This window comes from Gossypium hirsutum, chromosome A07 (genome assembly GCF_007990345.1).
Source record: "Gossypium hirsutum isolate 1008001.06 chromosome A07, Gossypium_hirsutum_v2.1, whole genome shotgun sequence".
Taxonomy (NCBI): Eukaryota; Viridiplantae; Streptophyta; class Magnoliopsida; order Malvales; family Malvaceae; genus Gossypium; species Gossypium hirsutum.
In genome coordinates this window covers 30,584,640-30,597,893 of record NC_053430.1, presented here as the reverse complement: position 1 = coordinate 30,597,893, position 13,254 = coordinate 30,584,640, and the positions used below count along the sequence as shown (strand labels likewise).

Here is a 13,254-nt window from a genome sequence, read left to right as displayed (position 1 = left end):
TTCTGATTCAAGAAAATTCTTCCTTGTTTCTGGCTTACTTCCATTCCTAGGAAGTATGTCATCAGCCCCAGGTCAGTCATCTCGAACATTTTCCTTATCTTTGTCTTGAAATCTGTTAAAACAGATTCATCACCTCCTGTGACTAGTAAATCATCCACATATAATGACATCACAAGCTGAGTTTCAGAATCATTTTTCTTGATGTACAATGTTGGTTTACTGACACTTCTTTGGAAATTCAAATTGAGCAAGTAAGTGTCAATTCGAGCATACCAAGCTCTAGGAGCTTGCTTTAGGCCATACAAGGCCTTTCTTAGTTTACACACCATGTCTTCCTTGCCAGATACCTCAAACCCCTGTGGTTGCTTGACATAAATTTCCTCCTCAAGAAATCTATTTAGAAAAGCTGATTTTACATCTAGTTGATAGACATTCCAATGCATTTGAGCTGCAAAAGCAACAATCAGCCTTATTGTGTCTAATCTAGCAACTGGTGCATATGTTTCAAAATAATCCAGGCCATATTTTTGACTGAAACCTTTCACCACAAGTCCAGCCTTCAGTTTATTCAAACTTCCATCAGCATTCTGTTTGGCCTTGTAGACCCATTTTACTCCAATGAATTTTCTGTCAGCAGGTTTGTCAACTAGTATCCAAGTCTGGTTTTTTTCGATCATAGCAATCCCATCTGGCATTGCCTGTCTCCACCCCTCATCAGCATTAGCCTCTTTAAAACTACTTAGTTCAACTTGAGCCATTTGAGCTCTTTTATAAATCTCAGCAAGAGTTCTTGTTCCTCTGACAGGTTCATCATCCAGATCCATATCAGGATCATTTTCAGCATCTTCAGTCTGATCCACTATCAGGTCCTCAGCAGTAGCCTCAGGTTCACCCTTATCCCAGTTCCAGCAAGCATGTTCATCAAATATTACATCTCTACTTACTTGGATTTTATTGGTCAAAGGATCCAAGATCCTGTAGCCTTTCTTAACAGCACTATAGCCCATCAGAATCCCAGGTTGAGCCCTTTCTGATAGTTTATCTCTTTTCACAGCTGGTATGTGAGCATAGCATAGACAACCAAACACCCTAAGGTGCTCTACAGAAGGTTTGAATCTGAACCAGGCTTCAAATTAAGTCTTTTGTTCTAAGGCTTTGGTTGGAAGCCTGTTTTGTAAGTAGACTGCAGTGTTAACTGCTTCAGCCCACAAGATTTTAGGCAATTTCTTCTCAAACAAGAGACATCTGGCCATATCCAATAGACTTCTGTTTTTTCTTTCACTGACCCCATTTTGCTGAGGTGTATAGACATTAGTTAACTGATGTTTAACACCAGCTTTATTGCATAATGCTTGGAACTGAGCTGAGGTGTACTCTGTTCCATTATCAGTTCTGATTGTCTTCAACTTGGAGTCTGTTTCTGTTTCAGCTGTAGCCTTGAACTTCACAAATACTTGAGCTACCTCTAACTTGTGTTTCAAAAAGAAAATCCAACAGAATCTGGTATAATCATCAATAAAGAGAATGAAATACTTACTTCCATTCAAAGATTCTGTCCTCATAGGGCCACAGACATCTGAATGCACCAATTCCAGCTTAGCTGAAGCTCTCCAGGATGTTTTTGTAGGGAATGGAAGCCTGGCTTGCTTTCCAATTTGACAAACCTCACAGACATCTTCACCTCGTACTGACTTGGTGAAGTTTTCAACCAGTTCCTTGCTAGCCATTTGAGCCAACGATCTAAAATTAGCATGACCAAGTCTTTGATGCCAAAGCTTGGTGTTTTCTGTTGAAGCAACATGGGCTGAGTCACCTGACCAGTTGACTTCAAAACATTTGTCACTCATAGTGACTGTCATGAGGCTTATTCCATTTGGATCTGAGATTTTGCACTCCTGGCCCTTGAACACTACAGAATAACCCTTATCCAGTAGCTGAGCAATGCTGAGTAAGTTTCTATCAATCTCAGGTACCAGAAGCACATTTGTGATGACTTTGTCTCTAGTGGAGGTACATATGTGGACATCTCCCTTTCCTTCAGCCTTGATGAACTGACCATTGCCTATTTTCACTTTGGTTCTGCAGCTTCTGTCCAGGGTTCTAAAGATAGTTGCATCTGGTGACATGTGGTTAGTGCAGCCACTGTTAAGAAGCCAACCTTTTGTGACCTTGTTTTTTGTAGCTAAGCATGAAACTGGAAAGACATGTTCTTCATTGTCATTGCCTTGTTCAGCTACTCTAGCCTCTTCACTCTTGAGTTGTGGTTGATTTTGACCAGGTTTCCCTTTCTCTTTGCAGACCTTCTCAACATAGCCTTTCTTCTTGCAATTTTGGCATGTAGCATCTGGTCTGAACCAGCATCTGGCCTCTGGGTGACCAGGTCTTTTACAAAATCTGCAGAGTCGATCTCCTCCTCTTGCAGTATCAGGCTTAGGCCTGTTTTTCCAGTTTTTCTTGCCCTTATAGGCAGTGGTACTTGAGGTTGCTTTAGCTTTGGCTTGAAAAGCTCCCTCCTGGTGCTCCTCCATTCTACCGGCTCTCCTTTGTTCCTGAGCATAAATAGCATTAATGAGCTCTGTTAGAGAGATTGTTGCCAGGTCTCTCGAATCCTCCAAGGATGAGATCTTTGCCTCATATCTTTCAGGCAATGTTGAGGGCACCTTCTCCATAATTCTTGCCTCACTGAACTGTTCTCCTAACAATCTTATGCTGTTGACCACAACCATTATCCTGTCTGAGTACTGCTTCACTGTCTCTTCTTCCTTCATCTTGAGATTTTCAAAATCTCTTCTTAAGTTTAATAGCTGCTGCTGCCTAGTTCTTTCAGTGCCTTGGAACTCCTCCTTGAGCTTGTCCCAGGCCTGCTTGGGAGTCTCACAAGCCATGATTCTGGTGAAAATAACATCAGAAACACAGTTCTGAATGCATGACATGGCCTTGTGCCTTTTGGTCCTCTTATATGCATGTTGTCTGATTTGAGCCACTGTTGGATTGGCTCGAAGTGGAGCTGGCTCGACATCAGTGTTGACAACTTCCCACAGATCAAAGGCCTGTAGGTAAATCCTCATCTTGACAACCCATATGTGGAACCCCTCACCATTAAAAACTGGTGGTGCTGCAGGAGAAAAACCTGATGAAGCCATTTAATTTTCAACAACAGGTCCTCTAAGATGAAAGCTCTTGATACCAATTGTTGGATTTTCAACGCACTTTAATCGGGTAAAGTAAGAATTTTAAACAGAGCACCAGCAGCAACGTATTATACCCGGGTAAAATATGAAGGAAAAATGCTTGAATTTAAGCTTTTAGCTACTGTCAAGAATGGAGAACAGAACTTAGAATTTTTAGAAGGCAAAAGAAGAATGGAGCATATGGAAGAAAATCTGATAATTTTCATTGATACATAACTATTGGCATGTTGCCATTACATATATCAGAATAAAAAAAACTTACAAGTCAAATTTCTACCTAAACATATACCTACTTCCACTAAGCTTTCCTAATAACAAAAACTTAACTTGTACATTAACACAAAGCTGGTTAACAGCTCCATCAACATCAAATTACATCAATCAAAAAGCTTATAGCAAACTAGACTTCAAAATGAACAAAATATTAGTTCAAATCTAACAGCAACACAAAACCAAGGTTGCTGCATGCTTGTCACGAGCTTGCATGGCCAGCTTCCAGCTGCACTTGCTTCATACCAACTGCATGGAGATCAGCTTCAACATTTAGGATGTGCGTGGGGATTTCAGGAAGGTTGTAAAGGTCGATGCTTCTGATCAAGTCGTTGGCAAGCTCTACAAGTCTATGCTTATCCTCGCCTACCTTCTTAATACGAATGTAACATCGAAGCATGCCACATATAACCTGACTCTTTGGTCTTCTTCTCTATGTTAGAACGCACCTCCTCCACCTGTTCAACCTTTTTTTTTGATTAATGTCTGGATCCACCAAGGCAAAGGAGCCTCTGCAATTGCCAAATCCTTGATGCCAAATAGAAATAAATCCTCCCATTCCCATGGTCCTAGCAAGAGCATTCCTTGCGCTTTTTTACCATCATGCCCAATTCCACCTAGTTGATGTATATACTGTGCTCTATTAGATGGCACGCCCTGTTAAGATAACAATAAGAGTAACTAACAGTGTTGAATAACGATTCTGACTTATTCAATTAATGAAGAGACCTTAGGGTTTTATACAGAAGATGAGTAACTGTTAACAACTGTTAATAACTAACTTTTCTAACTAACTACTAGCTGATACTCTTAACATGCCTCGTACTAATCAACTTCCTCCCTGTAACGTTGCTGGAACTGCACTATGAATAGGAAGGATTTGAATTTGACTCCTGAACTTTTGAAATAACCCTCCGACAATGGTTTTGCCAGTACATCTGCGATTTGTTCTTGGCTCAGAACATGCCCCACTTGGAAGAAACCATTGGCAACCTTTTTCCGGACAAAAAATAAATCAAGCTCGACGTGCTTGAGTTTTGAATGCATGACCAGATTTCCAGCTACTGCTATAGCGACGGAGCTATCACACCACAGTAATGCTTTACCTCTAACAGGAGCCTCCAACTCTAACAGCAACGACTGGATCCAGACCATTTCGGCAGTGACATAAGCAAGGCTACGATATTCCGCTTCAGCAGTAGACCTGGAGACCACCTACTATTTTTTGGAACTCCAAGACATTGGATTGCTGCCAAGAAAAACACAATAGCCTGAGTTTGAGCGGAAATTATCGGCATCCGACCCCCAACTAGCATCAGAAAAACCTTCAAAAAGAATCTTTGACCTCCGAGTGAATGTGATACCATAGTCCAGGGTTCCTTGCAAATATCGAAGAATACGTTTCACAGCCTTAAAATGCAAATCTAATGGGTTGTGTATGTATTGACAAACTTTATTGACGGAGAATACAATGTCGAGTCTCGTAATGACAACGTATTGGAGGGCACCAACAAGACTTCTATACAAGTGGGGATCGTCAACGGGAGTCTCTTCATGAGCTGACAAGTGGCACGTGGTGACCATAGGAGTGGACGACTCATTGCACTTTGCCATAGAAGCTCTTGTAAGAAGATCGAGTATGTATTTCCTTTTACTAAGAAAAATTCCTTCCGAAGTATAGCTGACCTCAATACTAAGAAAGTAGCTCAGCTTGCCAAATCTTTTAAGGAGAACCAAACATCAAGCTCCCTAACAAATTGATTTATACCGTGTGAGTCTGTTCAGTAACAATGATGTCATCGACGTAAACCAGAACGTACATCAGTTGAGACCCCGATCGACGAATAAAGAGAGAAGTGTCTGCCTTCGAAACAACAAACTGAGCATCCAAAAGAAAATCGCGTAGCTTGTGGAACCAAGCCCGAGGGGCTTTCTTAAGACCATAAAGAGCTTTCTTCAATCGGTAGACCAACTGTTGACTACTAGCCCCTTGTTGTTCAAATCCTGGTGGTTGCACCATATATATCTCCTCTTGCAAGTCGCCATTCAAGAAGGCATTATTGATGTCTACTTGCCGGAGTATCTATCCCAAGGAAACAGCTAAAGCCAGAACCACGCGAATGGTCGTTGGCTTAACCAAAAGGCTAAAAGTTTCTTGAAAGTCAATACCGGCCTCCTGAAGGTAGCCTTTCACAACCAACCGACCCTTGTAGCGAGCAACCGAGCCATCAGTATGTCATTTGACCTTAAAGATCCACTTGCAACCAACAGCCCTACGATTTTTAGGTAAGGGAACCAGGTCCCAGGTGTTATTTGCGAGAAGAGCCTAGTATTCTGCATGTACAGCAGCTGTCTAAGCAGGACTTTAGAAGGCTTTATTAATGGACGTAGGCTCCTTCTCTGTGAGGACGAAGGTAAACAACTTAGGCTTGAAGATACCACTTTTTGAAGGGGTTTGCATGAGATGAGTATTCATGCACAGAACAATAACATCCAGGCAAGCAGGTTGATCAGAGAAATCGCCATGTGTACCTGTGGACCCAACATGTGCCCCTGTGGAAACAGAATGACCACCAGGAGAGCTTAGGCTCAAAAAAGAAGGAATGGATCCGACCGTAGGAGAGGATATGGGCTGGTCAAAACTTGAAGAGGTTCGGTCTGAAGGAACAATAGCTACCACCAAAGGAAGTGAAGATTTATGTAGAGAAGAGCAAGTCGTAATAGAACCAGAAGGCAACTTGAACCCATTTTTGAATGAAAACAGTGACTCATCAAATGTGACATGACGTGAGACAATAATGCAGCCATCCATGTGAAGACACTAGTAACCTTTCTGAGTTGGTGCTCCGCCAATAAACACACACTGTTCGGACTGAAATTGAAACTTGTACTGTTGGAACGGACGCAGGTAAGGATAACACGCACATCCAAAAACCCTCAGAAGAGAATAATCAGGGCGATTCTTATAGAGCAGCTCATAAGAACTTTTTTTCTGCAAAACAGGAGTAGGAAGCCTATTTATCAAGTGAACTGCATGTGCAAACGCATAAGACCATAAAATCAAGGGTAAAGCTGCTTGGGCAAGAAATGTCAACCCCATGTCAACGAGTTGGCGATGCTTCCTTTCAACCACCCCGTTCTGCTCAGAAGTGTGGGGGTCGGTGATGCGATGTTGAATACTAAGACAAGACAGCTCCGCGGACAATGACCGAAATTCACCCCCATCAGTTTGAAGCATCTTGATAGAACACCCAAATTGAACACGAACCATTTCATGAAAAAGACGAAAACACTTGAACACCTCTGATTTGGATTGTATAAAATACACCCAAGTAAACCGGCTATGCATAACTACAAAAGAGACATAGTAAACAAAGCCATTCGACCGTAAATGAGCAGGACCCTAAGCATCAGTTTCAACTAATTCAAAAGGTAACAAATACACAGTCTTTGAAGAACTAAAAGGAAGCTTATGAGCTTTTCCTAAACGGTAGGCTGAACAAACATGAGATAAAGTGGTTCGAGAAAATAGAACATTACAATCCTTCAACGTATCCACGAATACATTTCGACAGGGGTGGCCAAGTCTTTGATGCCACACATCAGAAAAAGTAAGCTGAGCAGTATAGAGAACTGAAGAATTCGGTCGTGAAGAGGTAACATGGTTGTTGTGGCTTGTACCAGAAACATCAAATCGGTAAAGACCATTATGCATGCGGCCCACTAGGAGTATCTTCCTTGACTGAATATCCTTCACAAAGCAAAGATATGGATGAAATTCAAAATAAACCGCATTATCACGTGCAAACTATCCAACAGATAGTAAATTTTTGCTTACAGTAGGAACATGCAGCACATTCTTTAGGCGCAAAAGACGAATACCAGCCAGCAAGCTAGAAGAACCTACATTAGCAATAGAAACGGAAGCACCATTCCCCATAGAAACCTGTTGCATACTTGTATAAGGAGAAACATTGGAGATGGTAGTCATATCAGGTGTGACATGATTAGTAGCCCTAGAGTCCGGGTACCAAGCCTGATCAGGACGAACAGAGGGAGATTGTCAAGGAGAGGAATGAGACGAGCAGGAGCCACAAGTATGTGCCATATGAGACAAGTAGTCACCGAAGAAGAACCTCACTGATCACCAAACTTATGGTAATTAAGAGACACCGCGTGGTTCGAACCAACACATGAAAAAGTTTAATCAAAACGGTGATAACACGTCTGAACCAAGTGACCAAGTTTGCCACACAATTGACATTGAGGTCTAGTCTGTGACCAGCCTCGGCTATTGCCACGCCCCCGACCATGAGACCAACCATGTCCTTACCCATGGGAACCATGTTTGTAGCCTTGCAACTAGGTGGTAGGAGCATCAGGTTGTTTCAACTGATCAGAATCAGCCTGTTTCTGATGAGACACAAAATTGGCCTGTAAAGGAACATCGGCTAAAAACGGCAGTTGACGTGCTTCACAGTCAAGAAGCATCCCCATTAACAAATCAAGGGATATAGGAGTGGCGGAGGAAACCATTCGAATAGACTCATATTCAATCGGGAGACCAGCTAATATTATACTTACTTGTTCTTGATCAGTAACCACACTACTAGCAGCTAGGAGAATATCACATAAGGTTTTTACCTTAGCAAGATATTCTTTGACAGAAAGACCCGCTTCCTTGAGAGAGTAGAGTGTATGACGCATGCTCGAGATCTTAACACTGGATTTTACCCCAAAACGCCTTTCAATAATTGTCCAAATATTAAAACTAGTTTTAGCCGATGTGAGATGAACCAAAACGTCATCTGTCACTATTGAAAGTAACCAAGAAGCAAGAAATTTTTCTTTCTTTTTATGAAGAAGAAATGCAGGGTTATCAACATACTGACCTTCAGATCCAGGTTTGCAAGAGGGTGGAACAGAAACAATGCCAAGTATAATGCCTTCAAGATCATATCCTTCAAGGAGTAACAATATCTGATGCTTCCATAACAAAAAATTGTGCTCCCTAAGTTTTACAGTATCATGCTTAGAGAAGTAATGAATGTTTGGTAGAACTGTGTTGCCAGGTCCTTGAGATTGTGCGACACCCTCAGTGTTAGACGAGTGGCGAGGTGTGTCTCCCGCAAGAATAGTAACAGGCTCATGAGAAAAGAAGAAGAGAGAGAGAAAAATTACCCCAAGAAAATCATGGCTCTTGATACCATGTTAAGATAACAATAAGAGTAACTAACAGTGTTGAATAACGATTCTGACTTATTCAATTAATGAAGAGACCTTAGGGTTTTATACAAAAGATGAGTAACTGTTAACAACTGTTAATAACTAACTCTTCTAACTAACTACTAGCTGATACTCCTAACACGCCCACCTGTAATAATAAAATGTTCGCAAGAAAAAAATCAACAGTTTAACTGTTGCTCAGTAGACTGAATAGAATATAAGAGAGAGAGAGACAATGCACTTGGATACAGACTGTTCCAACTTGCAAGCAAATAACCTCATTTAACTATAGGTTCAAAACATCAGTACATTTCCCAAAATACAAATGAGAAAAAGGAGATTTAATTTTAACTAGGGAAAGTATGCCTTGTTACCTGTATGACAAGTGTAACATCAGGATAATCAACCCCCGCAGGTAAATTAGATGTCACAAGAATAATGCCTTTTGACTTTCGGAATTCATCAGATACCTTTGCGCTATGACTTGGTGTTTTCCTGAATGAATCCCTCCAACATTCATGTTCAACTTACAGAGAAATTCAGCCACCAACCTTGTTACCGCAGTAGTAGTGCAGAATACAATAGCCTGCAGAATAGATTGCTAGATTACATATTTTGTGAAAGGATTGTCAAAATGGTGAGCAAATAAGTGGAAATTGATTTTTAATTCCCGATACTAAACATTTAATAACATTAGCAAAATATTAGGAATGGGGAAAAAAGGCCTTTATAGCTGCAACTGTCCAATTAAAAGTTGCACCTTGTAGTCAACATCATTTACAATATGTTCTTGCAGAAGAATATACAGTAGCGAAAAATGCTTGTCTAGAGGAGCAATCAAGTGCATTTGTTGGGCCTGGAATATCCAAAATTTAAGCAATTAAAAGACATCAAGAGAATTTCATGTTTAAAAAAAAAAAAGCCAGGCTGAAAAACCACCTGTGAATGTGTCTCCTCAGAGCTTTCTTGAACTATATCGATAAATTCATGATCTTTTCTCAATGCATTATGGCAGAATTGATGGACCTTCACACAAATTAGCAACTTTAGCATTTTCTTCAAATTTGTGAAACATCATTATCCAATACACACAAGGGATAAAGAAAGAAACTTCTTCAGGAACTGTTGCAGAAAAAACAAGCGTCTGTCTCTGGAACAGCAGCAGTTATCTTTTCAACATCTTGACGAATACGCATGGCTAATAAACAATCTACTTCATGAAGTACAAGTACATTCACATCTCTCAGCCTCCCTTCAAATCCTCTAGTATTCTCAATACGGTCCCAGAGCCTTGTAGGTGTAGCAACAATAATCTGAGAGTTAAAATGGGATAAAATGTAACATTCTACTGTATAAGATGTTGATAGTAAGTGCAGTATTAACTCAAAGTGAAGACCCAGAGTCGGGTTGACAGGAAACTGATGGTTCCCTGATTCAATACATTAGGACAGAATCTATAGTTTGATTCTTTTTTAACTCAATCTCATTCCAGTCCATGACAGTCCAACAATTTAACCATGTAAGGATAAAAAACTTGTCCAACATTACCTTAATGAATAAGAAAGCAAGCATTAATTACAACTCACTCACCTCGCAACGGTTTTGTCGCAGGTTTTTTTCCTCTGTAGCAACACTTCTACCTCCCATAAGAACTTGTACACCAATAAAGGGACTATACTTCAGTAAGTTGTTAGCTTCTGAAGCAACCTGATTTACAAGATCTCCATTTGGACAAATTACAAGGACATTAATTGCTGACGATCGCTTAAAATCAGGACTAGTACGAGGAAATTTCAATTAATGGAAGCTGAAAATTAGAAAGAAACAATAAGCAAAGTGAAGAAAAGAAACAATAAGCAAAGTGAAGAACTCCAGCACATCTAATAATTAGGAGCACCAGTTTATAGTAAGTTTCATTAGTTCACAGAATTCCTGAATCCAATAGATACTACGTTGACTTCAGAGAAACTAGTGATTGTTGAAGCCTATAAATAATCTCACCCTGAAAGTGACACAGGATAAAAGGAGAGAGAGCAAAAACATAGAAAGCAACAATCTTGTTGCAAGGTAGATGCTTATTTCTCTGTCTTTTTTTTCCATCAAAAAGGACCTAATCATTTAAATCTTATGAAGAAAAAGGGTTTATAACTTTGATAACACCAGACCAGCAAATATTATCCCCTTATGAACGAAGTGGCTCAAATATGCAGCATCTTACCAAAAATGCTTGTGTCTTCTCCGTGCCTATTTTGGCCTTGGCTAGTGTTAGTTTAGCAAAGACTTAAATGAAATATAGAACTAAAGATGAAACGAAGGAATAATATAATTGATTAACAAAGCAGCCCTTATATACAAGTCCTAAGTAATAACCTCAACAAGAAATAAATTCAAATTGCTACTAACAAGCTAACAACTCCTCCTCCTACTAACAAGCTAACAAATCCCTCTAAGACTTAGTCTTATTACTTTAAAAATAGCTGCAGCCTTGAGATACTAACATTCTCCTCCTAACTCAAGTGCTGTAGACACCAAATTTATTCTTAAGAAACTCAAAATGACTAACATGAAAAATGTAGTAAAATATCCGTCATTTGATCTCTGAAAACCAGTTTCTTCAATATTCGCCTTCTATGAATTCCTTGTCGACTAGTGTAGCTTCAAGAGTTGCCTCTAATTGTTTCTTAGCATGCAATGCCATCTAAATCAAAATTCCATAATTCAAAATCATCACAAGTTGCTCTAGAAAAGTCATGAGAGTGGCCAGAGTGCTTTCCCTTCTTCCAAGATCTTATGTTGTCACTATCTTGCGATTAATATGATTTATAGTTTGATTAACCAATCTTCTCGCAGCTAATAATTTCTTTTTCAATTTTTTATTTTGCATTGAAAGCTTAATCACCTTACCAACTAAATCCTTAAACTTAACAACATCTACAAATGTCAATTCTTTCACATATGAAGCTTATTCAGTCGGCTTTTGATTTTGGAAACATAACCCACTATTCTCTTCTAAAAGTTGCACATTACTCTTGATCTCCTGAGATAGATTCTTTTTTCGTGGCTCCTCAGCATGTTCTTTAGATATTTCATGTGCAAAAGATGATAGTTTATCAAAGAGAGATGTCACATGCTGCTCCAAGAGAGTTACCTTTGCATGCAACTTCTCATTCTCAAAACACTTGATTTGCAGTTGTTCTTGCATGATAGGATTATCTTCCTGACACTTGGATGCCACTTGTTCCTCCTCAAATGAATTCAATGAGAAACTCTTTTCTGCATCTTGATCCTAAATAATTCATTGCCACTAGAGTCAAGGATCAGACACATTCCCTCTTCGAAAATCACCTTGAATCTCTTCTCTACCAATTGACCCACACTCAAAAAGTTTTGATCAATCTTAGGTACAAACAGAACATCTAAAATCAACTTAGTTTCAGCACAGGTCTCTATTGCTACTGTGCCTCTTCCTTTCACTTCTAGGTATTCTCCATTTCCTATCCTGACTTTCGGCTTCAATGACCTGTCAAGGTCTTTAAACAGCTTCTCATCATAATTCATGTGATTGGTACAACCACTATCAACTAACCAACTGTCACATAAAATGCTTGATGAAAAGTAAGAGACGACAAACAAATGATCCTCTTCTTTTTCAACTACAGCATGTACTTCACCCTGCTGCTGATTTCTCGATTCCTTGTAAAACCTCTCAATGTGCCTTATCAAGTTACATCTTCTGCATTTCACATCTGACCTTCTCCAACACCTAAAATGGGGATGATTCTGTTTTCCACAATACTTACATGAAGAATACTTATTATAATTTTCAGTACTATTACCTTTTGCGACAGTTTCTAAACCATTATTACAATCACTCTTCTTCCCATTCTACTTCCGTTCCTCTTCTTTTTCGCCTTGCGGCATCTTAGCCTTCAATGCTCATTCTATACTTCTTTCTATGCTTTTTTCCTACCTCATTAGCCTCCTTTGCTCTTGTGCTTGTAAAGCACTGATCAACTCCACTACTCTCAATTGAGTCAAGTCCTTAGTGTTCTCAAAAGAGGCAATAGTTGCTTCATATTTCTTAGGCACAGAGATAAGTATCTTCTGCACTAGTCTAGAATCAGAGAGCTCAGTCCCAAGAACTCTTACCTTGTTGGCAATACCTATAAGCTTGTCTGAGTATTCTTTGATCGACTTAGACTCTTTCATTTGTAGCCTCTCAAATTCTCTGATCAAGTTCAACACCTTCGTGCTCTTGATCCTCTCATCTCCTTGATACTCAGCTTTGAGTAGTCCCATATCTCCTTCGCTGATCCAAAAGCCATAATTCTATTGAATATGGCTGGCGAAACCAAAGCATAAAGATAAGACTTTGCCTTAGCCTTCCTGGTGGTTCTCTCCTTGTGAATTTTGATCTAGTTCATAGTTGGATTATTAGGAAGTAGAGTCACCTCATAGTCTTCCTCGACAGCTTCCCAATAATCACAGCCCTCCATGTATGCTTGCATTCTCACAGCTCATGCTTGATAATTCTCTCCATCAAACACAGGTGGGGCTAAGATGGACA

The 13,254-nt window shown here is 39.8% G+C and overlaps 1 pseudogene; it reads right to left on the bottom strand.

Moving 5' to 3' along the window:
* Window positions 1–3,908: 3,908 nt before the first annotated feature.
* LOC121203699 (DEAD-box ATP-dependent RNA helicase 25-like) lies at window positions 3,909–12,986 on the bottom strand (annotated as a pseudogene).
* Between the last annotated feature and the right edge of the window lie 268 nt (window positions 12,987–13,254).